This window comes from Pleurodeles waltl, chromosome 1_1, assembly GCF_031143425.1.
Source record: "Pleurodeles waltl isolate 20211129_DDA chromosome 1_1, aPleWal1.hap1.20221129, whole genome shotgun sequence".
Classification (NCBI taxonomy): Eukaryota; Metazoa; Chordata; class Amphibia; order Caudata; family Salamandridae; genus Pleurodeles; species Pleurodeles waltl.
In genome coordinates this window covers 789700153-789727041 of record NC_090436.1, presented here as the reverse complement: position 1 = coordinate 789727041, position 26889 = coordinate 789700153, and the positions used below count along the sequence as shown (strand labels likewise).

General features: G+C 45.4%; 1 protein-coding gene and 1 long non-coding RNA gene across 12 annotated transcripts in view; one reads left to right on the top strand and one right to left on the bottom strand.

Moving 5' to 3' along the window:
• The window catches only part of AOPEP (aminopeptidase O (putative)), a 1364679-nt gene that overhangs the window by 923899 nt on the left and 413891 nt on the right, over window positions 1–26889 (top strand). The window lies entirely within an intron of this gene.
• Window positions 1–26889, bottom strand: part of LOC138287562 (uncharacterized) — a 202480-nt gene that overhangs the window by 33541 nt on the left and 142050 nt on the right. The window contains exon 2 of the long non-coding RNA XR_011202235.1: window positions 521–600. This is a non-coding gene — a long non-coding RNA (uncharacterized lncRNA). The remainder of the gene's footprint in view (window positions 1–520; window positions 601–26889) is intronic.

Here is a 26889-nt window from a genome sequence, read left to right as displayed (position 1 = left end):
AGTCAAAACAAACGGGAGGAGGGAGACGAGTGAGAATCCCGGAGACGCGGGACGAAGCCGGACCCAAGCAGCTGAGGCAAGGAGTAGCAGTGGGGAGGGGGGGACACGGACAAGCCAGCCACGTCCCTAGAGGGACGTGGCTATACCAGGTAGGTGGCCGCTTGCGCGGTCAACTCACAAAACTGCTAGGGGAAGGTCGGGAGGGACCGGAGAGGCATAAGGGGAGGGGAATGATCCATCACCTGGGTCCACAAAACGGTGACCATCCCACCCCTTCCCACACTGGACAATAAGCAGAAAGGACTCTCTGAGCACGCTCCCTTGTTTAATAAGGGCAAACACGGTGGTAACAGTAATAATCCAACAACGTGTATTTCATTTATTTCTTCTAGGACACTGGGCAGCACTAATACGATGTGAACTGATATAGCTCACCAAGGTGTTCCCCCACTACCTCATCCCTAGTGCATGGCAATAACCTTAAAAGAAATAATTAAGACTGCTCAGTTGAACCACTTACCTGACAACGGGTTGTTGTTCATATATTTTCCCTTCTCTCGCTGGCTACCTGGGGACTGCACGACGAGGAATCCTGACGACCTAGGAAAGAAAAACAAGAAAAGAAACTGTCATCGAGAGTAAAATAAGAGAAGGATTGTACATACAGACTGTTAGTGAAAGCACGATTAACCGAGTCAGAATCTCTTTGGAAAGCAAATTTTTAAAAAAGGAATCAGTGAACCCTATGACAGGGACCTTAAATAAATGAATGAAAATGTTCCCTTTAAGAATTGTTCTAGACTTGTTTATGCTCATTTATGCATGTTGCTAAAGAAAAGTATTCAGGCGTTTCTTGTCACTCCCTTAGCCTCTGCTAAGGAATCAACTCCATATCCAGCTGCATTAAAAAGTAGACGGTTAACCTCCTATGGAAGAGGCCAGCCAGGACACACTGCAGTTTGAGGCATTTTTGAATGCAGAAGAGAATCCTGTCTGTGGTCTTAGTTGGTAGGAACCAGACAGGCGTGACAGAGGAAAAGAGAACTCTTTTCCTCTGTCACGCCTGTCTGGTTCCTCCCAACTACTTTGTTACAGCCAAGCAGCAGTAAGTCTGTCAAAGGGCTACTGTGATAGGCTGCATTTCTGCAGAAGGCTAGCCCACTAGCCCTTGGTTAACATAGAATTATAGAATGGAGCTGGATACACAAACTCTTTTTGGGAGGGAGTTATGCCCCTGTGGACAGTGTTGGTTAAAGCATTTGGGTTGTGTCTGCATTGCCTCAGGACATCTTTGAGTAAAGTAAAACTCAGGGATGGGGCTTTCTGTTCTATATGGCATTACCCCCATTGGACTGCAGCCTGGTTTTGAAAGCCCAGGATCCCTTCTGATGCCTCTGTCACTTTCCCCAACTCCCAGAGATTAAGTGCAGCAGGCAGGGGAAGCTTCAGGCGAGAGAGAGAGAGAAGGAGGGATGGAGGAGTAATGCAGAGAAAGTGATCAGAGAGGCAGCAGGAGAGAATGGATGGAAGGATGGAAAAAGAGAGATTGTGGGAGAGGTCTGGTGGGAGCATTTTTCTCAGAGCGGCTTTTGGTTTCCCAATCTGGCCATGGTGAGACTTAGGGAGGGGAAAGTGTAAGATACTGCACAGTGAAAACAGAGGCTCAGGGTGAGTGTTAGAAATGGGGTCTCTGGTTGGCAGATAGTTTGCACTCTGTCCAAGCAGGGACCTTCACTCTAGTCAGGGTAATGGAGTCACACTCCTAAGGCAACCCCTGCTCTTACCCCCTTGGTAGCTTGGCACAAGCAGTCAAACTGTTCTCAAAGACAATGTGTAAAGTATTTGTACCAACACACACAGTAATACAGTGAAGACACTACAAAATGGACACCACACCATTTTAGAACAAAAGGCAATATTTATCTAAATTAAACAAGACCAAAACGACAAATATCCAACATACACAAATCAAGATATAAATTTCCAAAAGAATAAGAGTCTTACTCCATAGAAAACAATGGAAACGTTGATGTTACACAAAGTACCATGTCACATAGGTTCTCATTATGCAAATAAGGCTACTGGGTTTGGGAGACAGCATCACATGGATTGTAGGTACTAAGTACGATTCCATTATTTTTCAGCCGCATTGCAGATGGTGTGTCGAAAATCTGTGCGTGGATTTCAGTCCTTGTTCTGCCAGATTTATCTTTCAAGGGAACTGGTTACTGGATAGGGCGCCACTTGGCAGGGCAGGAGTCTCCGCAGAGAGTCCACGTACTGGCAAAGGAAGTCTGTGATGGCCCTGAGACTTCAAAACAGGAGGCAAGCTCAGTCCTAGCCCTTGGAGATTCTTCACAAGCAGGAATACACAACAAAGTCTAGACTTTGTCCCCTTTCACAGGCAGAAGCAGCAACTGCGGGATAGTCCAACAAAGCACAGTCACAGGCCAGGGCAGCTCTTCTCCCTGGCAGAGGTTCCTCTTGAATCCAGAAGTGATCTAAAATCTGGAGTTTTTGGTCCAATACTTATACCCCTTTCTGCCTTTGAAGTAGCCCAACTTCAAACAAAAGTTTCTGTTGTTCACAGGATCCTGCCTTGCCCAGGCCAGGCCCCAGACACACACCAGGGGGTTGGAGACTGCATTGTGTGAGGGCAGGCACAACCCATTCAGGTCTAAGTGACTACCCCTTCCTACACTCTAGCCCAGATGGCGCATCAGGATATGCAGGCTACACCTCAGCTCCCTTTGTGTTAGTGTCTAGAGAAGATTCACAAACAGCCCAACTGTCAGTCGGACCCAGACAGGAAATCCACAAACAGGCAGAGCCACAGAATGGTTAAAGCAAGAAAATGCCTACTTTCTAAAATTTGCATTTTCAAACTAACAATCTAAAAACCAACTTCATCAAAAGATGTCTTTTTAAATTGTGAGTTCAGGGACACCCAATTCCATATTTCTATCTGCTCTTAAAGGGAAACTGAACTTTAAGAATATTTAAAGGCAACCCCCATGTTAACCTATGAGAGAGATAGGCCGTGCAACATTGAAAACTGAATTTGGCAGTATTTCATCGTTAGGACATGTAAAACACATCAGTACATGTCCCACCTTTAACATACACTGCACCGTGCCCATGAGGCTACCTAAGGCCTACCTTGGGGTGTCTCACATGTATAGAAAGGGAAGGTTTAGGCCTGGCAAGTGGGTACACTTTCCAAGCCAAATTGGCAGTTTAACGCTGCACACTCAGGAACTGCAGTGGCAGGTCTGAGCCATGTTTACAGGGCAACTCATGGGTTTCACAACCAGTGCTGAAGGCCCACTAGTAGCATTTGATTTACTGGCCCTGGGCACCTGTAGCATACTTTACTAGGGACTTACTGGTAAATCAGATATGCCAGTTATGGAAAAGCCAATTACACATACAATTTACACAGGAGCACTTGCACTTTAGCGCTGGTCAGCAGTGGTAAAGTGCCCAGAGTACCAAAAACAGCAAAAACAGAGTCAAGCATACAGTCAAAACATGGGAAGCAGAGGCAAAAAAGACAGGGATGTCATGTCTAACAGGGAGGAATATCCTTAACCCCTAAGATTGCAAAGTGAAGAGTTCACTTTGTTAATCAGATACCCTCTGCATCTAAAAGTAGAGTGAGACTAGGGTAAGGAAATGCCAGACCCTACACAGTGGATAGTACTGAGTGGACAGCGAGAGGCAAAAAGGGGAGAGCTAACTAGTTACACTTCTTTGCCTACAAGTAAAATAAAATAAAATAAAGGGAGGAAAGGAACCTTGCATTGCAGATAAGTTAGTAGTATTCCAATACGGAGAAACCTTACAGATTGTTAAATAAAGGTAAAACTCTGGGATGGCGCTAGCTATACCTTTCTACTAAATTTGATGCTAGAATCTTTGAGTGGATTTTGGGTAGCTGTTTCTAATATGAGTGTGTTCTTGTACCCAATATCTATTGGTATTAAACAATTCTTACCTTATATTTGTTAAGCATTTTTCCCAGTTGTTACTACAATCATTTTAAATTTAAATATTTGTTTGTGTGGTAACTTCTTTCCTTTCTTCTCATACATTGACAGTCGTGTTACACTGCCTATTCCAATTGATGTACTCAATAATTATCTCTTCTTACAATATTCACTACTCATTTCCACTAACTGCATGTTGGGAAAAATGGGTACAGCTCATTGGAGTAATGGTATTACCATAGGTTGCCCTTCCGCACAAATAATCGGGGACAGAGGAAAGCCCATCCTTGCACATTAATCCATTGACGAGTTGCCTTTTGCCACTTGAAGTCTGCAACGACACAACAGGTGTGGAAGCAAGGTGGATTGCGGCAACCTTGTTGCCTCCCTTAGGTATGCCACTGCCTAATAAATGAACAGTTACTTACATTTATTCTGATCTTGACTATGCCAGAGCTGTATTATAAAATGCATAAACCGTGCAATTACCTTACACCAGGTATTAAACGTGTTGACTTCTGATAGGGTACCTAATGTCTGCTACACAAAAATAGAAATATAGCAACCTACAAGATGGTTGTCCAGTATGATGAACATGTGTTTCAGATCTTTTACTTAGTAGTATTGTCTTATAGTTCTGTGCCCTCCTTTAGGTCTGCTTATCATTTTGTTGAAACGGTCTGAGTTATCATGGGCTTGACTACACCACAGTGGTCTTTATCTCTTGGGTACTACATTCATTCAGGTGAAAGCATAGAATCACTGAAAAGTGGGCAGTCTTGCATCGTTGATTTTTGATATGCTGGTATATGAGAGACAACCGCTACTGCTATGGGCGACTCCTGCTGTGATGTTTGCATGGCGATGATAGTATGGGTGGGGTGACCAAACCGATCGCTCTTATGAGGCATATATGTTGTCTTCATCCTACGTGGTACTGATTGGCTGTATGTATCATTCATAGTAGTTAGCAGGTCACAAAATCATCCCATGGTTTAGTCTTATTGCTAATATCTGGAACGAGCTCCTTGCTAGATCTAGGACCCTCATGTTTTTCAGGATGTTTGCAAATTTGTAAATAGCAATGATAACCTTATCGTTTATAGTGGCTACCTGGGACAACCTTGTTTTTTTCCCTTTGGTAAACTGGCATAGCGTTGACCAAATGTGAAAAAAATTTTTTTTTTAAATCACAGTTGTTCTTGAAGTAAAAAGTAGTACTCTAGGATGTCAGGTAGAATAATATAACAGATTGTAACGAGCACACATACCACTGCTGTGAAACGGTGACCATCATTTATGGGCACTTCCCTAGATTTTCTCCTGCTTTCAAGGCTCTTGCAAACATAGTATTGTTTATAATCTTGACTACGACAGCTAAAAAAATGCTTTCTTGTGTTAAGTATCAGCCGTTGGATAGTTTTGTCCACTTTTCTCTCTTATGTTATTAACTGGGATTTTCTCATGACTCCCAGCAGCTTTTCAGGTATTTACACTGTAGTATGCGTCACAGGAGGCACATTTGCCTGCGACATTTTTATTACTTCCAAAACGTGGCTGCACATCAAACGAATGAATTGGAACTGCGGTCCAAAAGCATTATTTTCCTCTTAGCATGAATGATGCGGAGATAATTTGCAGGATAACCTGTTCTCAGGGTCCTTTATTATCACAACATTCACACATAATGCGACTTGGGAAACGTTTCAAAGGCTCGCACCTGCACAAAGGCAACGGTTTAGCAAGAGCCTGTCAAGATAAAACTCATAAGTAAGACCCAAACACAGAAAAATTGCTTCTGGCCATCAGGCTAAGAGGCTTTTCTGAGCTTGTTCGTAACTGTACGCCGAGATTTTCTTCCCGTCCGTTGGAGTCAGTACCTCTGCCCACCACCTCCCATCCGCATATGTCCGTTTAGGTCCATGTCAGCCTTCTGGTTAGGCCTGAGATGCATAAAAGTTGTGTCCAAAATGGAACAGATGGCGTTCGCTAATGTTACATACATGGAAGCAGGGAAAAGGGTGGCAACAAAAGGCACATGTGCAAACTTATGTAGTGTGGAAATGAATGCAAAGACCTATTAAGAAGAATGACGTGATCCACTCCTACATAGTTACACTAGGAGTTGGCTATGCAGGACAAATGTAACCATTTTCTTTCACTTCTCTCACTTGACATTTAGATCAAGGAAGTGTGATGGATGTTGTCTTCTTTGAAGTCAGCAGGCCCTTCATTGTTTTTAGAGGGATAAAAAAGGTGACAGTGGGAGGGATGGGTGGCTTGAAAAGGACTGTGGCATAAGTAGTGTATCTTATAAGACGCTCACAGAGGTGGTGCATGTGTTATTATGGGTACAGACTACTGCATGTGAAGCAGAATTCTGAGCTTGACAAATTCATAACTAGAGTCTTACCAAAGTCAAACCAAAATCAACAGGCAGTCGCTACTCTTGCAGAATTAAACGTTCAAAGCAGACAGCATGGTTGCTCGATTGGAATCAAATAGTATCTTAGGCCATGAGACACCAGTGGTAAACAAAAGTATTTACTGTGTCACTTCGTTCCTCTATCATGCAAGTGACTTCTTGTGACATTGCCTTGCAGATCCAAGCAGGTATTTTTTTTTTTCTGCCACCGTAAAGGCCCCATTGAACAATGGTTCAGTGTCTATCTTTATGCTTTGTCAGGGCTCAGGCCCATTCCAGACAGAGCTGTGGAGCTCTAATGATCTGTACCTGCAAAAGGGAGATAGGGGTTTCGGTACAGTTTATAAGTAGATGCTGGGGTATTATGTGTCACTAGTTGGTATAGGTACTGGCTGTGGTGCCCCGGATGGCTTGAAACAGTACGGTGGGATTTTTATTTTGGACCAAGCATTAAGAAGATCACATTGTACTCTGGCACTGGTGGACTGGGGTAGAAGGCTGTCTTGTAAGGTTGTAAAGCACATTTGTAGTAAAAATGTCTGATTTTTTGCATGTTTAAAACCTGAAACCTAGAATATATGGTTGCTGATGATTTACCAATAAAACACAAGAGCAAGAAATGAAAGCAAAAGCCTGACAGGAATTAAAGAACAATTATGATCCTGCTTTCAAGGCAACATGTCAGAGTTATTTATGTGCTAATAAGATATTAATTAAAAATCTACTTTGCAACCAGAACTGAAAAATATAGATCTCCATAAAAGAAAACTTCATAACTCAGATTGCCTGAAATCTGAGGTCACCCAATTCACAAGAAATCTGAAACCAATTGAAGTTTTTACAAATAATAATTTATTGACAAAATGGAGATCTACTGTGAAATTCCAATAAAACAAGCCATCCTTCGTGATTCATAAAGTAGAATGTCATGAACCCCTTTTCTGTGAGAGAAAACTTTATCTTGATTTCTAATAGTAAAACCTCGGTGTTGTCATTGGCCTTGCCCTACTTCTCCCAGTAGGTTTTCAAAAAGTTGAAATCATTCACCTCTCCCTATCATGTGGAATGGTCCATCACTTAAAAAGGTAATTTTGATGTTTTTATTGGACGTGCCATTATTATGCTTTACAAATTATTGAATAATGTCAAACCTGCTGAAAACTAGCATCCCAATACAACGGGTGGCCATGGACCAAATTTTGCCATTCATAAAGGAGAATAGCATGCTACAACTAAACCAAGCAAGCGTCGATCCATTCCTCCCTAACATGCGAATAGAGCAGTATCGGGCCACTTACTGTCAGCTCCTTTTGAAACCATCAACCGAGTGGAGCTGGAACAGTTTTCTGAGTGGGGTGCTGCCATCAATGTAACAACACTAACGTCATTAGAATTGTGAAAAATACAAGCATCACACAAAGAACAATTATAGAAAATGAGGCACACCCATTTTGCAGGAAAATGGGAAGGGTGTAGTATTTAGCCAGTTGTGCATTTTAAAGCACACTCATAAATATATTACTGAAGCATAGTGTGATAACACCACCATTTACAGACATTTCCTTTGAATGGCCTCTAAAGTTGTGCAGACATGAAGTTTCTACTGGAAAATGGTATACTGGGTGGAAATTGGGTTTCAATAAATGTTTCTAATTTGTATATTACTGAGTAGAGTGTCTTGATTTGTTTTGATCCTGTTACAACCGTTCCATCACATTTAAATCTTTCCATCAAATTTAAAATGCTTTCATCACACTTCAGAAGTACCAAAAACTGTGCTCCATTTGTGTATTCCTAGCTGCTGATATTTTTTTTAAATGTTTGCACATTTCACTTATAGATGTTTAGATTTTGTTTACTTGTCTGTTAAAAACTGACATCCTACAGTCTTTCATTTCCCACTATTCTAAAGAGATTGTCACGTAGTTCACTTTACAAAGTCCTCTCTATTTGCACCCAGGGAAAGAAAAGTAAACAACACTCTACATGTTAAGAAAATAAGAAGCAATTTTTCAGAATAAATACCATGACATTTGACCTCCTCTCTGAAGGCACAGCAAATGTGTCAAGATAAAAACAAAATAGAAAGGCATATTTTTTGCTCATTCACCTTCTGAACTTTAGGTTGGTTATTATATTCAGTTGTTCTAGGCAAACCTCACGACACTGATATCCAGAGTTGTGGTGTTAATTCTGAATTACTTTGACTCATTATTCTCAGAACTGTCTCTGTGCCCCTGTTTCAGTCTTAACCTAAACCAGTGAATTGCAGGGCTCCTCAAGGTCTGGCCCGTCTTCACTCTTGTTTAATATCTACCACATGCCTATTGCTGTCTGTTTCCTTAGAATTAGATGACAAACAGTATGAAACCTTCCCAACACAAAAATGGTGACGGGAGGCATGATCGCAAATAATCTAATTCATTGCCAATCGCTCTGAAAACGTACACCCTTACAATTTCTCACACAACATTAGAGTACAGCCTTTGTAACTCGTATTCCTGGATTAAGGAGCTGGAAGACAGATGTCTTGATAACAGGTGGTTCCGTTGAGCAGGGGTCACCAATCTTTTGTGAAATAAGAGCTACTTATGTTTTTGGAAAATCATAGAGAGCTATAATGTTGTAATAGTGATCACATCAGACAAGATTACATTTGTGCCACCATATTACTAGCAGTGGTCACCTCAGTGCATCAGGCAGGGATGTCATGAGAAGCTAAAAAGGGCTTTGTTAATTGAAATACATAGACCTAACAACCATAGGTGCAATGGCCCTGGCATGAAAGGACTATTAGTAATATGTCACCTCACATGATTTGTTTCTCAAAAACCTGCTTTAAGTATATTTCAGGAAATTCTGACATTTTTCCTCAAACATCGGCTTATGAGTTCCGAAAATACACACATTTTTGTCTTGAATACACAATTTTGGTACACGTACAAAAATTCAACTAACCAAAAGGTTCTAATTTAGTATGCTGGACTGCGCTCAGGAAAGCTGCTTACAGGTAGCTGGAGAGCTACCAGTAGGTCATGCGTTAACTATCGGAGAAGCTTGCTGTAGAGTGTTGGCCCCTTGAGATGAGGCCTTCGGAAATAGGCTGTGTTCCTATATTGTGCCTAAAGATTATTAATAAGGAATACAACTTAACTCTCAACTAACTCTTGATTCCGCAAGTTGCCAGGGCTTCCTTTATCAATTTATAAAAAAACGTAGGAAAGAGTTTCTCTTTAGTTACTTTCCTCTGAGGATGGAAGAGTATTTGAACTAATCCACAATATTTAATTGAAGAACAGAATTACAGTGCTTTTAAAACTTGCAGCTACATCCCTACTGCATTGGAAACAATAACATAGGGTGTCCCAGTTGCTACAAGCACTACTTTGGTTGCCATTCCATAAAAGAATAAATCAGTCCGTGGGAGGGTTATTGAGGTCAGCACATTCATGATCTTTGCTTCCGGGGTAAGAGATTCACTTTATGTAGACATGTGCATTCACATTTGATTATTGTCCCAGGCATGTTAAGTAAAAGTGCCTTGATTTAGGAAAAGCTATGCAAATGCACCCGCTTTGTCCACCCTAGCCTCTCAGTTTTGGGGTATTTTTTTATCTATTGTGGAAGAAATTAGTGACTGCTATAGATTCAGAAAAGCTTTGGAAAACTTAAAGCTATTCTGTTGTGATCATTCATGTTTTAGTACCAAAATGCCACCTTAGGGTGCCAGAATGCCCTTCTTAGATAGTTGAGTATTCTACAAAACCCAAAATAAGTTAGAATAATGGTGCTCAAAAAGACGCTGTTGCATAACACGGAGGTAATTACTGACTCCAGTCACATGCTGGAGTTGACAAGCACTGGCAGAGCCAATAGGTCTTGCTGATGTGCGATTTATTGGTTTTGCTAATGTTTTTTAGCTATGTTGCACATGACTGAAAGTAATGTAAAAAAGCTGCATAGCACAGTCAGCGTTGTCCGCCTTATACCACTTTTTATTAATTTATTTTCAGTTATGCTTCACTGAAGCTAATGCTGCTGTCTAATATGGCTAAACAAAATTGACAAAACCAATAGATCACACATAGACAGGACTTATTGGCCTTGCCAATGTTTGGTATGGAATGCCTATACTAATAAGTATTTATATATTGTTTACAGTGGCTGAAGTGCTAATGTTATAGAATGGAGAATGCACTTGTCAAGGTGTTACTGTGTCCAGATTCAGAAGCATTTTAGGACTATACAAAAACTGTCAAAATGTGCCATGTAAATGCGCTGAATGTAACATAAGTTGTAGGTAGACAGAAAAGTCCAATAGGTTACAGCTTTTCTTACAGTGATGCTTTGTGCTATGTGTTACTTTGGGTGCAATGGTTACATATGTTTCAAAAAAGCACTCCTGACTGCTTGTCTAGTAGTAAAATAAACGGGGTTCAGTGGGCTTCCTAGAGCTTTTGCCCCTGTGCCACTGCACCTGCTGCCCCATTCAATTTGTGGCCCACTAGTGCCTGCAAGGTAACTGCACTTATGACTGCTTGTTTAGTGGTAACATATAGCAATAATCGGGGTTTGTGGGTTTCCTAGAACTTTTGGCCCCTGTGCCACTGCACCTGCTGCACCATCCAAATCGTGGCCTTAGTACCTACAAGGTAACTGTGCTTGTGACTGCTTGTTTAGTAGAAGAAAATAGCAATAATTGGTGTTCAGTGGGTTTCCTAGAGCTTTTGGCCCCTGTCATTGCACCTGCTGCACCATTCAAATCATGGCCCACTAGTGCCTGCAAGGTAACTGTGCTTGGACTGCTTGTTTAGTGGTAACATATGGCAATAATCTCTGCTCACTGGGTTTCCTACAGCCTTTGGCCCCTGTGCCACCTCACCTGCTGCCCCATCCTGATCATGGCCCTAGTGCCCGTAAGGTATAGTGAGGAAATTGTTTTTTATCCAGTAATGTATGTGTTCCGAAAAAGGCACAATTGCAGATGGAATACATAATTATTTTATAGGAAACAAACACGAAAGCTATCATAAAAAGTGCCTTTAAACTTATCCAATTCTCCAAAACGAGTTGCCACAGATGTCAAAAATCAAGCATATGCTTTATATATCAAAGTGAACACCAAGCAGTGTGAACTTGTAGTACAATATGGCTGGCTCTTTCCTGTGAAAAGATCATATCCTGTTCTTGACAGTAAATGGGCCATAAACAGTGTAAATTGCCCAAGATCACCATATGTAAAGCTGAGACTGAGACTGAAATGCTGTTTTGTACTTTGTTCCTAAAAAGGCAAGTTCCACAAATTAAATCGATTTAAAGAAGAAGAATTTTGCAAAAAACATGCAAACGCTTTGTACAGATGAAGGAAATGATAACTTTTGAGGTGGCTATGTCCAAACAAAAAGGCACAAGCAAGCTCCATTCAGAAAGGCTGCATTCCTCAGTTTGAAGTCAGCAGAAAGCAAAACAAAATAACCAGGCTTCCACCAAAACACAGCTTGGCATTTGACCTCAGTCTTTGAATGCCCAGCAAAGGTGAAAGAGAAAACAAGATTTAAAGGTCTGTTGACAGATAAGGAGTTTGTATGAGTATTCAGTGAACACGCCTTTCTCATTGGGCAGGGCGACCTGAACCTGGAGGGCCTAAATCAAATAAAGCCAGCAAATGGGAAGGATGAAAACGTGAATTACAAACCACAGAGTCAATGGCAAGGAATCGGCAGAATGTATTCCTAGGTCAACTTTCTGAAAGTCTCCAAGATGTCTTTAACAAACCAGACAGCTCGCTCTCTGGCAGGCTGCGACCTAAAGAGTGCTCCTAGGTTCCTTTCTATAGAAGGTAGTGGAACAGTGTGTAGGGGAAATACAGTAGAGGGACAATGTTGGGGCATGTAGTTGCTGAGAGATACATTCTTTCCACCTTATACAAGTATTGCATTGCGTGGAATATGGTGCTGAAAGAGGCAAAAATCTAACTGTCATAGATGTACAAATTAAATCATGCACACGACAAAAGAGGAAGGTTACCATGACTATCGAGGCACACCAGCTGGTTAAGTAGGAGAGGAAAGAGGTTTGATGATGAACATTATTAGTACCAAGTTGGTCACAATGTCTACAGATGTAGCCCTGCGTAGGCCGTCAGTTGCAGTAACGCACAGGCTGATTACGCTGGGATGTCATGATCATGCACAGGCCGGTTCTGCAGTTGCAGTCACACACAAGCTGATCGCTTTGGGTTTTCAGTCACATGCAGACTTGTCTCTTTGGGTAGTTGTGGCCACTCAAAGGTCTATCACACCAACATGCACTTCCAGCTCCGACAAGGCTACAGCAATTGTAGTTGTGATGTTTGCGGCTCTCACCACAAACCAATGCGGAGAGCCTCCAGGCCCACAAACACTGGGTTTCTCAGATCTCTTTCCTAAATCTGTTAGTTCTGGGTGCCCACAGACACCATGGACGCACTGCACCTCTCGCCTCAAGAACAGACACCCCTTCTTCAGGGTTGGTAGACTACTTCCCTCCCCCAGTAGGCAGCCAGGCAAGTAGGCACTTCTGGACAGGTAAACAGCTCTTCCAGCAAGATATTAAGACTCAGGTGATATCCCCTCAATGCTCCGGTATCCTCAGAGTAACCTGAGGAGCACTCCCTTCCATGACCTGAGTGAGGACTGGCATTAAGAAAAGTGCTGTATATGTTTCTTATGGTGGCGATAGTGGAGAAAAGGCATAACGAGAAGCTGCTGTACTAGGTTGTGTTGCTACATGGAGAAGTGGAAGAGCTGATAATACAGGAAAAAGTCATTCCCAAAGGTGAGATTTGTGAGGAGATGAGTTCTATGTGATATGTTAATTTGCTCACTTTAGGGACAACAGTCCTTTTTATTTATCGAGCAGCTTTTAAACAGGGGAATTCCACCTTCTTGTAGTTTGGTGCAAAGAAAGCCCTTCCAGGGGCGTTACAAGAATAAAGATTTGAAGTAAAGAATGTGAGTTCTCAAGTGCATTGTTGAACTCATCAAGTGAGGTGCTGTCTGTGTGGCTCACATCATTATTTGTGTACTTCAAAGACAGTGATTGTGTCAAATGAGGTTTTCAGCAGGAAATGGACAACATGTAGCTGGACGGGCGAGAAAGTAATGTTGGCAGACATCTGGATTTGGGAGTTGTGAGACTAGGATAATGTTTAATGGTTTGTCACTTGGTGATTGTGCAGAAAGTACATTTAGGAAAGGGAGTAATCAGTTAGCAGCTGATTAAACAGAGCAGGCTTTAGGTGTTTTTTCAGATTAAGGTTGAAGTCTCCAAAACAATAGAGGGGGTATGGGGTTGAGCCAGGTTTGGAACAGAATTAAAGTCTTCAGTGAAGTTGTATATGCCACCATGTGGGCAAAACAATGTAATAATATGAAGTCTGAATGGCCAATTCACTGTGATAGAGATGTGTTACAGAGTTGGCAGGCATTGCATGGGAAGTGGAAATGATATTGAGGAGGAGGACTTGTTGATGAGGATCCCAGCACCATCACCCTTGTGAGTTGCTGTCATAGCACAGGTGAAGGTGACGTGATCTGTATAAAGAACAGCTGGTTTAACGGTATGTCTCTGCTCAATCCCAGTTGCTTTGATTGCGATGAAGTTAAATGGAGGGGAGTAGAAGTCAAAGTAATCACCGTAAATAGTTTTGTTAGTTGTGGGCTGAGCATGTATTGGTCACCCAGATGATGAGTCAAAAGATGGTATTGACCTTATGACTCAGCCTTTGAAAAATGTGATGAACTTTTATCAAAAGTTGCTAGAAATCGAATGGACTATGAGATAAATATGAATCAATTAGTTATGCTATGAATCTGTCCAGGATGGCATGGCAGTGTCTCTGTGCTACTCCGTGTCCCTGTCTTTGGAAAAGTATGTCTGTATCTACTGAAAACTCCTCACCACCATGAAAATGAACAGAAGATAAGCATAATATCCCTTGCTATGCTCCCCAGGCCTGTGAGACTGCTCCCTGTTTCCAGTTTCACCAGATTCTGAACTCAGCGTCAGGCCACCGCATAGTCGCAGAGAGTAAGAAGATATGCCTGGGATCCTGCCACCGAGGCTATAACAGTAGTGTCTTCCCACTGTTAGAAGACTCTTGTGAGAAGGTGAGCTGAAACAAAGGATGAATGGCTGAGTAGGAAGGTGACTGCTACACAGTGTGCAGTCCTGGGATGAGAGAGCGGTGGGACAGCCGTGGACACCCCTACACTCTCCATGCAAGCAGATGCCTGGCTCTGGCACATCCAGTGCCTGGCCAAGAGATACAGCGGCTGGTGCAGGGAGGATGAGAATAGAGAATGGTGCAGGGGCCGGCCCCATGAATGGCTGAAACTCGAAACAGTGGTAGGCATGCAAGGAAACACCTATAGCAAAGCCATACTCAAAAAGTACGCTGCAGAGCTTACTATCCCATGCACCGGGTCAGCCCCCAGATTCCACAAGGTCAGATAGTCACAGGTGCTATATCTCAAGAGCTTGACGCAAGGAGGATTGTCTGGACTGGATGGTACAAAGTCTGAAGCTGGGGCGATCACCTCAGGAAGCCACCATGCCAGCCAGTGAAGGGAACATGAAGCTGGAATGTGCCATCTAAGGAAACTGCCTAGTGGAAAAAGCGACAAGACAGAAAAACTCTCTTGATTTCCCAGTATAACAGCAGCAGCCTGGGATTGAAGGAGGAGAAAAAAAAATGAAAATCGAGGAATCTGGGTGTGTTGGACTTGCGACACACCTGATGTCCCTCCAAATAGAAAGAAAAGACCTGGAAAAAAAGCAAACGTCAAGAGAAAGTAAGACCCCTTAATTTTAACTTGGGAAGTTCCATAGGAAAACATTAACCGGTGGCCATCATGGATTGAGGAAAACATAAGAAAGCTGTGCCCCGGGGGTGTGGCTATGGGCGTCAAGATGGCGGTCACACTCTAAGAGTGCTCCAGACCCCTCCGTCATCCGCCTTGAGGAGCCCCGCCGATCCCGTGCTCATTTTGCCCTTGCTTGGGCCCCCGCATGTGGAGGAGTCAGTTGCAGTGGCGGGGGCCTGGCTTTTCCTGAAGCCATGGCAGAGCCTGAGATGGGCTCTGCTGCATGAGGCCAGCTGAGGCCCAGTCAAGCGGGGCGGACCGCCGGTGAGCCGCAACAGCCTCTGGGAGTGACGCATCGCACCAGTGGCGGCACGCCTGAGACTGTGGGCATCGCCTGCCCCGACCCGTGATTTTGCCGTGGGCAGCAGTGAAGAGGACGAGAGGTGCCCCGCCCCTCCGGGCCGCGGCCTGGGGTGAGATTTTGGCAGCGGCGGAGGGGGCCTGTGCCGGCCCGGTCACAGCAGGCGTGGAAGGAGCAGCAACTCACGAGTGGCCAGGGCCCGGTGAGGCCCACGACGGCTGGCGGAGAAGGTGGGCCCCACGTGGAGGAAGGAGTTAGAGCAGCTGGTGACGCCCGGCGGTTGGGCCTGGCTGGGGCCTCGGAGGGCCCATATTGAGTGTTCGAAAGGGGTCCGGATGCACCCTATGAGGGGTGCTGGCGGACTTTGGGGGTGGGAGGGGACCACTGACCCTCTCCCCCCGCTGGTGCTGAGGCCGTGCACGGTCAAAGGCGGCCCGGAGGTGACCCGCGGTACGGAGACCGGGAACCGGTGTGCGTTGGCCATCGAGGAGCGGAGTGGCCTGTGGTGGGGCGACCGGCCCCAAGAGAAAAAGACCGTAACAGAAGGCGCCTGAAGGGGGGACCCGCCGGGGGCCGGTGAGACCCGGTTAGTGGGGGGACGTGGGCAGGACCTGGCCGAAGTGCCATTGCATGGAGGGGCCAGAGTCGGGTTCAGCGGAGGACGGGACTGTCAGACGATGGGCCCTCGCTTGCCCGCCAGAGGTTTGCCCAGGGCATCTGGAGTGTGGCTGCAGCAGGTCCTCCACTTGCCTTTTGGTGACTGGATCGTTGGAGGGGGCTCTGGTGGCGCCAGCGCTGCCCCAGACTGGTAACAGGCCGGTGTTGCAGCAGCGCATTGATCAATTCAGCCTCCCGGGCAGCAGGAGATCCGGGACCGGAGAACTCTGCAGCAGAGGGGATGAATACAATCCTTCAGGCCATCCAATCCTCGCAGTTGGCAGTGGAGGCTGAGGTCTGTGAAGTAAGGGAGGATGTGGGCCTGTTGCGACAGGAGCTGCGAACAGCAGTGGGTCGCATCAAAGAAGTTCTCCCAGACGGAGGTTGAGATTGCGGAACTCAAGGTCAAAGTCGCTCAGCTGCAGACTCGCACGGGTGAATTACACCATAGGGCAGAAGATGCCGAAAACCGCTCCAGGCATAATAACCTGTGTTTTGTGGGATTTCCGGAGGGGGTGGAGGAGAGACACGCAATCGATTTCCTGGAGCACTAGATCAGATCATGGGTCCCTGATCAGCAGCTCTCCCCGTGGTTTGCCTTAGAGCGTGCCCATAGGGCTTTGGCACCCCGGCCCCCGCCAGGTGGCCCCCGGTGACTGATGATTGCAAGGTTCCTCAACTTTAAAGACCGGGACGTCATTCTTCAGGAGGGAAGAGTACACCCGGACCTTCGCTGGGGATAACCACAGGATCCTAATATTCCCAGACTATACCCACGAGGTGCAGGCCATGCGCCGCTCGTACGAGGGAGTCAAGCAGAAGTTGCGGGCAATGCAACTGACGTACATGCTCCTCTTTCCCGCGCACCTCTAGGTCCTTATGGACGGGAAATCCTTCTTTTTTGATTCACCGGAGGCTGTGTGGGACTGGCTTACCGAGGAGCATCGGGTGGCCTGGCGGGGCCCCCCCGGCCTGGGGGTAGCTTGCCAGTGACTGGCTCTGCTGGCTCCCTGAGGGTGCGGGGGGAGGGGCGTACCCGGTCCCGCGGGAGAAAGAGGAGCGGCCTGCGTGGCTGGTCGGCGGTCGATCAGACCCGACTCCCTCGGGGGGCGGGAGATCACCAAACGGTCCAGAGGAGAAGAGGCCGGCCCTGGATGCAGAGGGGGAGTGCCTTAGCCAATCTCCCTTGCTCTCTTGAGACTGACCTGCACAAACCCTGCGTGACTGGGAGGGCATGGTTGAACGCTCCACTCCGGGCACAGGGCATGGTGCGGCGAACGGCCGCATAGCAGAACTCCAACTCAATGGAGTGGTCCACCACTCCACACCTACTATTGACACTCTGTTTTCACAGTTTGGGGCGACAGATGCTTCTGAGGGTGGAAGTATGGGGCGGGGGCAGCTGGGGGGGGTTCATGGGATTGTTAATCTGCAGTTTTTTATGGTTGAGTTTGTGTTATGCTCTCCAGTATTGGTCTAGTTGGTCACGATGGGAAGGTCAGACAGGCACACTGCACACACTACTACTGATGTCTTACTTATGCCAGAACTGGCCAAGCGGGTCCTCTCCTGGAACGTAAATGGGCTCCTGGATAAAATTAAACGATCTGCGGTCTTCTGTACCCTCCTCCGCTTTTCTTTATCCATGGTCTTACTCCAGGAGACCCATTTCCTTGGTACTCGGTGCCCTATGATCATGAGGGGGGGATACAACAGGGTCTACCACGTGGGTTTCTCCAGGGGCTCTAGAAGGGTGACCATCTTGTTGCACCTTTCTTTACCTATGGTGGTTGCTGCCTCCCGGTTGGATCCGCAGGGACAGTATGTTGTGGTCTCTGGACTACTCGGGGGCACCCCATCAATACCCTTAGTCTCTACGCTTCTCCAGGGGTGCTGCAATGTTTTCTCGTGATTCTCAGGGACATGGTGGCAGGGCTTTCCCCAGGCCTAACCATATTGGGGGGGGATTTCAACTCCGTAATGAACCCAGAGATGGATATCACCAGGCCTTTGTCCTCGAGCCGAGTTACCAGGGCGTCGGGGCTGCTCAGATGAGTGGAAGGCCCTGGTCTCTGTGATGTAATTTGGGGCTATGGCACCCCCAAATTGCGACAATACCCACACATCTGCTGCACACCACACTCATGCCAGGATAGACCTCTTTCTTGTGCCAGCCCTTGACGTACCTCGGGTTATGGGGATGGAGGTGCTCCACCATGGTGTCTCGGACCATGCGCCACTCCTGCTTCGGCTGGATTATATCAACGCGGTCAGGCGCCCGGTGTGGCGACTCAATGGAATCTTCAGGATAGCGAATATGCACAGGCCATTGGGGACCTGCTCTCAGACTACTTTTCTTTCAATCTTGGTTTGGTTCCGACTCTGGGTACAATCTAGGCTGCTTGCAAGGCCACTCTTAGGGGGCACGCCAGGCATCTCCTTTGTGTGCGGGAGCATGTGCGTAGCCAGAGAGTGTCAGCGCTTGTGGCCCAGGCGGTGCATCTGGAGGGCCAACTCACCGATGCCACGAATATGGCTGTCACGAGGCAGCTCGCCTTGGTTAGGGAAGAGATTGGGCACATCACTCTCGAGGCAGCAAGGCATATGTATCGGGCCTCCGCAGCCCGAGTGTACAGGTGGGGGGACAAAAACAGCAAACTTTTGCACTGGCTTGCAGCGGGACCGATGGCAGGCAGAGTTGTTCCAGAGGTTGTTGACGATTTGGGAGCCTTTCCCAGACGCCTTGCGAGATAGCGCAGAGTTTCGCCACCTATTATGTGAGGCTCTACGAGGAGTGTCCCAGGCCCCAAGTGGAGAGGGAGACCCCTTGCTGCAGGAGGTGTTCTTTCCAAGAATCTCGGTGGTGGACAGATGGGACCCCAACGAGCCCATTGGCCTTGAGGAAATTGGGACCGCTATATCGGAGTTGGCCGCGGGTAAGATCCCAGGCCCGATGGGTTCCCAGCGGAGTTCTATAGCAAGTTTCATGATATCCTCACTCCCCATTTGCTTGCCATGTTTGAAGAGGTGGAGAAGACCGGGGGTTTCCCCCCAGGGCTCCATCAGGCCACCATTGTGGTGATCCCTAAGACGAGTCCCCCCCTTGAGGAGTTGCTCTGCGTACCACCCCATCTCGCTTCTGAATACTGAGATCAATATACTGTCCACGGTTTTGGTCGCTAGGTTGAGGAGAGTGTTGACTTCACTGATACACCTTGAACAGTGTGGTTTTATGCCAGCTAGGAGTACCAGGCATTGTATTAGGCGACTGCACGTGGCACTGGTCACTGGGGCCCTCTTGACCTCTCTGTTGGCGCTCCTCCTCATGAATTTCAAAAAGGGATTAGATACGGTGGACTGGTCCTACCTTCAAGGGGTGCTTGCGAGTGCTGGGTTTGGTCCACAGTTCCGTGCACTGGTGGGACTCCTCTACTCTAATCCCACGGCCCGAGTGCAAGTGAACGGAGCGGTGTCGGACCAGTTTCCCGTCCGCAGGGGTACCCGCCAGGGCTGCCCCCTGTCCCTGCTCCTATTCACACTAGCGATGGAGTTGCTAGCAAAACTAATTAGGGAGGACCCCCTAATTGACGGTTGGGCTTTGCCCACTGGGAGGGAGGACCGCATTGCATTATACGCAGACAATGTACTCTTGTTCTTGGCTAATCCGGCCAGCAGTGGTGATGCAGCTGCTGGGGCTGTTTGCCAGGGTGTCAGGTTTGATAATTAACCCCAGTAAATCTCTCTTGGTTCCGTTGAGCCCCACAAGGAACTGTTATGATTTGTAAAATGCTATTCCTATCCGACGCAATAGTTTCCGGTATCTGGGGGTGCATATAGCGCTGGTACCCGAGCTGGCATGGTCTCTCAATGTGGTGCCACTAACTCGAAGAGTCAAGGAGGACCTCCTGCATTGGCGGTCACTGCCTCTCAACATCCTGGGCCGGATAGCACTGTATAAAATGATGGTGCTTGCCCAGTTCTCTATATGCTGCAGAACTTCCCCTCCCACATCCCCAGGTGTTGGTTCAGGGAGATGGAGGCGGTCGCGCGGCAATTCCTTTGGCACAGCTCACGCCCCAAGCTGGCTTTTCGTACCTGCCAGGGTGATGTATATTAAGGAGGTCTGGGGATGTCTAACCTCTATCTTTACCACCTTGCAATGCATCTACTGGTTGTTAATGAATGGTTGGGGGGGTGTTGGTCAGATCCCGCATTGAAACTCTTGACACTGGTCTTTCCCGGTCTGTTTGGGATGCTGTACGGTGCCCCCCTGCCGCGTAAAATCCCGGAGGTGACTAGGGTGGTGCTGACAGGGTGGGGGGCTGCGCTGCTGGTGACGGGGTGGTGGTGCCGTCTCACTCAACAGACTCTGCTGTGGCAGGGATTGTGGCTGGGAGAGGTCTCGGCGCGCCGGGGGTTCCACATGTGGGACCTCATAGGTATTTCGCTACTGGGTGATGTCTGGGTGGGTTCCCGTATGCGGTCCTTCCAGGAGCTTCAGCAGCAGTTTGCACTCACCCGGTCCCAGTTTCATAAATATCTGCCATTCAGACACACATTACAAGCGCACATTCAGGCAGGGACGGTCATCCCTGAATTTAGCCCTGTTGAGGACAAGACACTGATGGGCTCCCTGGGTAGAGGGAGCGTGTCGCGTATTTATCACACATTAGTCATTAACACAGCACAGACGCTTGACAGGCTCCGAGAGTGGTAGGAAAGGTGGGTGGGCCGATAGAGGATGAGGACTGGAGGGTTGCTTTGATGGCCCTGCGGACACTGACCATGACCTGCCGTCTCTGGGTGGTGCAGACCTACTTTCTCCACATGGCATACCTCACTTCCAACAGGTTGCATAGAGCGGGCCTCCTGCCCCAGGCTAGCTGTCCTCGTTGTGCAAGCCCCAGTGCGGACTTTTTCCATATGGTGTGGACTTGCGCCCACATAGCCACCTACTGGCTGGCGGTGGTAAAAGAGATCTCCAGAGTCTTGCAGGTAGAGGTCGAAGTCGTCCCGTTACCTATTTTATTGGGAGTTCTTGTGGGGATAGGTTCCAACAGAGCGGACCGGTCATTTGTGGAGATGGCCTGCTTAGTGGCCAAAAGAGACATTGCAGCGAGTTGGAAAGCAGAAACTGCCCTCGCAATTGCGAAGTGGGGCCGGGGGTAGATTGGTGCACCCAGCAAGAGAAATTGGTTTATGAAGCGAGGGGCTGGCCAGCCAAGCATGAAAGAGTGTGGGGGAAGTGGATGGGGACCTGGGGAGATTGTGCAGCAGGCATTGCTTCATTATAGGAACGTTGTGCACCTTGTCTTTGACTATCATGATGGGTCTTGAAAGTACACTAGTGTTATATGCTTTAGAACTGTGCAGTTTCGGTCCGCAAAGTGTAATCGTGACCCGTTGGGTTGTATGTTGCTATATAAAACTAATAAAAATGGTTTATAAAGAAAAGAAAGCTGTGCCCCATCATGGCGATGCCAGTGCATGTGTGTCAGGAAGCATGGCGAGCTGACCCCTGGAATACTGACCCTGGAATCCCTCTCTGACCAGCCAGCACAATGGAGGACCACCAGCAGAGCCAGTATCCCCATGCAAGTGTGGGCATGGCCACCTGACCAGCCAAAGGATGCACTCGTTAAACATCTCCTGCTGCAACACAACGGTGTTTCCCTGTGGGTGTGCCCAATAGTATACGCCAGAGGAGTGACACACAGGTCCTAATAGGATGGAGACGATCCATGGCGGTGAAGCAAAGTAGATCCTGGTCGGACTTCTGTGACTGACTTTTGTTTCTTCTCTTTAGTTCTACAATGCAGCAGAGACACCCTGAAGTTGCAAGTCCTTCAGTATTCTGAAATTTACTCCTCACCATTCATTCCCAATTGGAACAGGCCAATACATGGTGAGGGAAACTCCAAGTTCTTGACCAGAAACAAGTCTTCAGACTGCCACATTGAAATGTCGACTGTGGCCGCTCAGGCCACAAATCTCTTAACCAAAGAGGACTTGAGGTTTTGCCTCTCTGAAACTGACCTGGAAAAAGTAATGGAAAGAACTAGCAGAGATAATAATTGGTATTCAATCCATAACTCATAGAGTATAAGCTACTGAAAGTGATTATTCACCAACGCAAGCACTGAGCAGCTCATATACACCGCCATTGCCCACTTGAAAACTCAACCAAGCTGCTTCAGGACAAGTGCGAGGACCTTGAGAACAGGTCCATGAGGAAGAGCGGCCACATCTGCAAAATGGAGGGAGACAATATCTATAGGTGCCTGGAACATATCATTGCATCAACCCTGCATGACCCTCAGAACCCCACAATTCGAACAGTCAGAGCACACAGAGTAGGAAGGCAACTTAAAGAAATGAACAGAAGGGACATTGTGGTAAAAGTGTCTGATTTCATAGTTAAGGAAGAAACTACGAGAAAGGCTAGATTCATGGGCCAGATCCAATATGGAGGTTCATCAGTAGCCTTCTACTTAGACCTACCACCAATTATCCTGCAAAGAGGAGAGTCCATAAAATTATGACAAAGATATTGCATGAAAAACAGATTAAATATTGTTAGACATCCCCCAAAGCTTTGCAGTCCTTGTGGAACAGCTCTGACAAACTGAAGGATGGTTTGTAGATGGACTACAACGTCTGGACCACACAAACTTGGCATTAGGTCATAATGATAGAGCAGCACTAGACCTAGGCAGACAATATGACGCTCAAAACATAGTCCACACTCTCCTAAGCCTCAGAGGAACAGATCAGCTAGGGGGAAAGAGCATGAGAGCATAAGCAGAGACATCATTGACATGGTAAGCTAAGTCGCAACATGTATATATGCACTCAGAACAATTTCCTTTACCTAAAAAGTGGGAGAAGGGATTGGATGGCCTGTTAAAAGTCCAAGAAGGGGGGCCTCTATGATTTTAAAAGTTCATGATAGGTGATGGGGGGACCTAGAGGTGTGAAACCAAATTAATAACCATAAAGTCAGGCACATAGGAACTCAGAATGCTTCTCTTTAGCCTTTTTCGTGTATGATTGTTTTTACCATGTTCATCATTCTTGTGAAGGGACCAAGACCCTAGTCTGATCAGGGGGCAAATGTTAAGGGCACTGCTTTATAAGATATCCAGATTTGTTCCACATGAAGTGCTAAGCGTTGGAAAACCATGCTATCTAATTCACCTTATTATTGCTTAATCTTACAAGGGCTGAATTCCCCTTTTCAAGGCGACAAACGTTTTGGAATAATGTGCATAAATGCGACCCCATTGGTATTTTCTAACAGGAGACGCACATCAAATGCAACGAATGTTTCTAAATGAAAACACACCGTACCCTACATACTTTTGAGCATCAGAACCTTTCCCAAACAGAAGGGGCAGCCATTCTTTGTAAACAAACATTTAGCTCAGAAAACTGTTCAGTCTCCAAAGATCCAGAAGGGCGCTATATAAAATTCCAGCTGCATGACACACAATTTCCATTAACATTTTTTATTTTTATTTTTAAATATTTTTTTATTAACATTTTATTATTTAATAAACAGTATCATGTTTACAGCACCATCTTGTTTGCTTTGTGTTAGTGCATAACAGTGTTAATATCACTACTGTCTACATTGTTTGAATGTTCTACTTCATTATTCGATAACCTTTATACTTTAAACTTATGCAAGAATAGAACATCAGTGGCACTTCTTCTCGTATGGGTTGCCCAATTGGCCTGGTGTAGCAGAGTCATGTTTTTCTAGTTATTATACAACACATTTAACTCGTTTCAAACATTAATCAACTTAAACTTAAACACGATGGCAATGTAGGGGGTGGAGGCTGCTAATGCAGGGGGATGCCATTTCCTGGCTTTTCCAGTATATATGGTGTCATTACTCATAGACTTGTCTGGTTTCAGGTGGGTGGGGCGTCTACCGGGTCCAACCTGTCTGTTACTCAATTTAATTGGAGGTGAGCTCCCACATTCAGTAATTTTGAAATACTGAGCCCAATGCTTCAATGGTGATTAATTCACTTAATCAAAGTAAGTTCATTCCAAGGCTTTTTATTACAATTCCATAAGTGGACTTCTTGAAGTTGAAAAGGAGAAAAGAAGTAAATCCCAAAATTGACAGCTTTATCGTCCAAGTAAAGTTGGTCAAGGATGGAGAAAGGATGAGGAACAATGTTCGATGAAAAACAGCCAACACGTGTTTCACCCCATAAGCGAGTTAGCGGGGGCTTTCTCAAGGCTGTGAAAGATATGTGTGAACAGTTATAAGTTACATGTCAGATCTTACCCAAATGTGAGCATGCATTCCATGCATATCATGCGGGACATGTTGTGCTGCTCATAGTGACATATATAGGTAAAATGAAAAAGTGCCCTGACAGTCTCCCCAGTGTTACCTAAAAATTGGAACCCTACAAAAGTATTAATAGAAATGTGATGATAGATCGGTTTAGAGAGGTCCACTATTCTTATTTATATTATAAGAGGAAATAAGGTGATATAGGGTAGTTAATTTCCTAATGAATAGTGAGTGAGAAGAAAGAGTCCTTTACAAACTGGCACTCACGTGGTATAAATACATGCTAAAGAAGAAAGATTATGAGCAAGTGCTGTTATAAAATCGAGTTGTGTAAGGAAAGACTAGAGCATGCGATATATCCACATTTCTAAAACAAAGAAGAACGTTACCCAATTCTAAATATAGTAACAGACTTCAGACATCCATGGTCTCAATTGACGGTGCAAATCTGAACGTAGAAACCAAATGGTAACAGCTCACTTGTGTAACCAAAAAATATAATACAGAACAAAACAGAACAACTTTTCAATTCTTAAAGAAAACAACTACCCTCCACTAACATGACTGTAGTGCTTGGGCACGCCATGTAAAAACGCCTAAGGTATGAATGGGAATTTTAGAAAAAGTTTTTTGCTGGAAACGTGAGTCTTAAACTCACCATATAGCACAAAATATTGTAAACCCTCCTCTGTTTCGATACTTTCGAAACTGAGAAGGGACACTCGATCAAGCATATCACACTGCAGTCCGAATGCGGCTGCAGCGTTTGAACGTGGGACCTGTCGGCGATTTTTCGCCGTTTTCACCTTGCGCCCACCGCGCTTCCAGGTACCATTTTTCTTCCGGTTTACAATATTTTGTGCTATATGGTGAGTTTAAGACTCACGTTTCCAGCAAAAAACTTTTTCTAAAATTCCCATTCATACCTTAGGCGTTTTTACATGGCGTGCCCAAGCACTACAGGCATAAACAAGGTCTTGTGGCTCTGTTAATTACTTGCATTATTCTTACATTATCCTTAATTGTGATGCTTTTTTACTGTTTTGATGGGGGTATATATGTATATATATATTTCTTATGTGATTCGAGTGGATTTAGAATTTCTGTGTTAATGATGCTTCTGTTTTTGGGAGGATCTAAAGGCTCATGACAATAATGGGTTTTGTTTGATCATGTTAGTGGAGGGTAGTTGTTTTCTTTAAGAATTGAAAAGTTGTTCTGTTTTGTTCTGTATTATATTTTTTGGTTACACAAGTGAGCTGTTACCATTTGGTTTCTACGTTCAAATTTGCACTGTCAATTGAGACCATGGATGTCTGAAGTCTGTTACTATATTTAGAATTGGGTAACGTTCTTCTTTGTTTTAGAAATGTGGATATATCGCATGCTCTAGTCTTTCCTTACACAACTCGATTTTCTAACAGCACTTGCTCATAATCTTTCTTCTTTAGCATGTATTTATACCACGTGAGTGCCAGTTTGTAAAGGACTCTTTCTTCTCACTCACTATTCATTAGGAAATAAATTACCCTATATCACCTTATTTCCTCTTATAATATAAATAAGAATAGTGGACCTCTCTAAACCGATCTATCATCACATTTCTATTAATACTTTTGTAGGGTTCCAATTTTTGGGTAACACTGGGGAGACTGTCAGGGCACTTTTTCATTTTACCTATATATGTCACTATGAGCAGCACAACATGTCCCGCATGATATGCATGGAATGCATGCTCACATGTGGGTAAGATCTGACATGTAACTTATAACTGTTCACACATATCTTTCACAGCCTTGAGAAAGCCCCCGCTAACTCGCTTATGGGGTGAAACACGTGTTGGCTGTTTTTCATCGAACATTGTTCCTCATCCTTTCTCCATCCTTGACCAACTTTACTTGGACGATAAAGCTGTCAATTTTGGGATTTACTTCTTTTCTCCTTTTCAACTTCAAGAAGTCCACTTATGGAATTGTAATAAAAAGCCTTGGAATGAACTTACTTTGATTAAGTGAATTAATCACCATTGAAGCATTGGGCTCAGTATTTCAAAATTACTGAATGTGGGAGCTCACCTCCAATTAAATTCTGTACCTAAAACACTTGGGAGGTTTAGGGTCCAGGCCTCCGGTTAGGGGCTCTCACAACAACTCTAATTAATTTGGCATTTCAAGGAAGTCAATTGGCTGGACCTTCTTTCTTTCTCATTTCCTGTTGCAACTAGTTGCTTATGTATTGACTTCCTGCTCAAGCCTTAATTCAGGATGTCCTTCACGCTCAATAGAAGAGAACAA